Raw genomic sequence first — 2,878 nt, 5'->3', positions numbered from 1 at the left:
GGGGATCCCGGGTCTTGGTCTTGGTTTTGGTTTTGGTTTTGGAGGAATTTGTTTTGGGAGGAAGGTGGAGAAAAAAGAAGGGAGAGAAGGAGAGTGTTTGTTTAACTTGGACGCACTACATTTGGTTGGACTTGGGCTCGGAGGGCTAGGGAACTTGTGGATGTTCCCTGGGCTAAGAAATACTTCCTAGTTGGCTGGGAAGTAAATCCAGTCGGGTAGTCAAGAGGAGCATCCCAACAGAGTTAGGAGTTCAGGAGCATCTCAACTAAGTTATTGGAATAGGTATTCCTCTATTTATTGATTACTTATGTAAATGGTTGCAATGAAATTCTTACTCATTTAATTTGTGGTAAATAAATTTTAATGGTATATTATCATCAAATAAATGTTTAAATAGAAACAAGTTATTTCCCATTTTATTGTATTTAAAATTAGAGAAATTTAGTTTTTAGTTAGAAGACCCTAGGAGGGAGCCTCACACGTGGTATTAGAGCTAGTTTCAAAATCTGGACCCAAAACCCACTAGACCCAAATCTCCTCTAAAAGAATTTATAACCCTCAAAGTTACTTGTAAGCATTTTTATTATAAAAATTATGTGGAGCTGATTTCATTTAAGACTAAATTAATGTTTTTTTTTCTAAATTCTACCGGCAATTTAGATAACCCATTTTCATTTGTCGAGAGAAGAGAAAGTTTCCCGGTTTAACATCTCTATGGACTACTCCCTGCTTGTGTAATGCATAAAGTGCTTTGAACATACAAAAATCATACCAACGAAGTTTCGACGCATTTATTTCTTTCCTAAGAACCTCTGGTTTATCATGCACCATATATTCAAGAATGAGGCAGTCTTGTCCATTGTATTTTAAACCACCTTCAGACTTTATAATAGAATTACTCCCGAACAAATTTAACTGTACCAAAATCTTTGCAGCATATAAATTTCATTCGTAACATAAATTTTAGGAGTCTTCTAAAGAGGACATTTTATTGCAAAAATCTTTGCATCTTGCTTCCTTCGAGCCTTGTAAACCATGCCATAACCACCTGATCCTTCCTCTTCCTCAATTGTGAATGACTCAAAAATAGGAGTACGCTCGGGTTCCATCTGTTTATGGGAAGAAACCATATTTGTGGCAATTGCTTTCTTGTCAATCACGAGATGTTTTCCATGATGTTTTGAATTTTCATTCACAGACCTTCTGTTTTTCTTTATTTCTTGGTCAACAATTCTTTGTGTTTTTGGCATGTTCTTGACAAGACAACTGTCTAAATTTTCAGATGAGAACCTCCTTAAATTTAAGGCATACTTATCCTTGCTAACATTCTGATCATTGTAATTCATATTGTTCACATTATTGCATGTAGATGTGCTTCCATATTCTAACTTCTTTTGGGCCAACCAAGATTCTACATTAAGTTCCTTTCCATGCAACATGTGGAGATCTGCTGTAGATAAACTTTTTCGGAAGTTAACCAAGTTATCTTCTTCTCCTTTGACTTGAGCACTTTTGACAACGAGATCAATCATCTGTATATCACTTTGGTCTTGATGATCTTTTGTTGGAATAACAATAATTCGTGAAACATCATAATTGCACTCAAGGTCCTTGTCTATCTTCTCCAATCTATAATATGTTTCCCTATTTTGTCTATCAGCCTTAGCTAGCCTACCCTATTTGGCTTCACAACCATCTAGAAGCTTCATAACTTTCATTGGCAGGAGAAAACTTTTTGCTCTACACTATCAAACTAGAATATATTTTGGATTCCCTGCCACCATTTGCGTGAACAAGTAATAGTAGAAATTGTGTATGTTCCAGAAATAGCCCATACCAAATAGTGCGACAAACAAGCCACTGCCAACCATTCCCACCATTAAAAACACCCGGAGATCAACCCTGTCTCCAAGATGTCCAACAAAATACATATCCAATGCGTACACAGATAGAAAATCTACATCAATTTCTCCAAGCAAGGTTGTTCCATCCTTTCCATTGAAAGGAGCCCATCCTTCAGAGCTAGAATAAGCTTTTCTGCTTGAATTAGTGGGATGCTTAACAAATATCATATTAAGCAGCCATGACTGGCTATGATCACTAATTCCATAAGGCAGGTTGTCACTAGTGCTGTCTGGATCCAAAACACTCTTTACTATGCTATTAGGCTTACGCGAGGCATGATAACTAGCATATGCAATGAAAGTTATGAAAAGTACAGAGTATCTATATGTCTGGCGGCTTGCATCCTTGCCTCTCAGTGCTCTTATCAACATAATAACCGGCAGAGGATTTCTAGACCTTTCCCCTTCTTCTGAACCCATGGCTACCTAATATCTATCAAATTTATAAAATTATGTGCTGAAAAAAAAAAAAAGCTTCAAGCTCACCCTCACTTCTAGGTTATATCCGCACTCAAGCGCATAGAAGAAGACCTGATGAAAACAAAGCATTCATTTGCATTAAAATTTGTCTGGAATCACACAAATTGAACGATAAATTGTTCGCTTTCGGTCAAACCTTTGCAGCATGTACATTATTTTTTTTCAAGTATATGCAAAATACCAACCTTTCATGAAGATATCCCTCTGCATACAACCAAATACCTTTTCCCCGATCAAAGCTCAGTTTTCTTCAAATTCTAAACCCTTAATAGTTTGTAGATGCATTTTCTTCAAAAATCAACAGAATATGGGCCTCTCGTGAATAGTTTCCTTCACACACAAGAAAACATTTCCTTAACGGTCATCAAATATCAGTCCTCTTCAAATCCTAAACCCTCAACAACTTGCAGATTTATTTTCTTCAAACTCTACAGAATGCTTGCCTTTCATGAACAATCCCCTCTGTATACAATGAAAACACATCATATAGCAGT

The 2,878-nt window shown here is 36.5% G+C and overlaps 1 pseudogene; it reads right to left on the bottom strand.

Annotated features, from left to right (window-relative positions):
• Nucleotides 1-1,748: 1,748 nt before the first annotated feature.
• Nucleotides 1,749-2,324, bottom strand: LOC149229132 (putative glycerol-3-phosphate transporter 4 pseudogene; annotated as a pseudogene).
• Between the last annotated feature and the right edge of the window lie 554 nt (nucleotides 2,325-2,878).

Source organism: Pinus tabuliformis, chromosome J (genome assembly GCF_031772625.1).
Source record: "Pinus tabuliformis cultivar Carrire ecotype Pingquan chromosome J, CPIR1, whole genome shotgun sequence".
In the NCBI taxonomy this organism is placed as follows: domain Eukaryota; kingdom Viridiplantae; phylum Streptophyta; class Pinopsida; order Pinales; family Pinaceae; genus Pinus; species Pinus tabuliformis.
The sequence above is the reverse complement of the archived record's forward strand: the minus strand, read 5'-3'. Positions and strand labels throughout refer to the sequence as shown.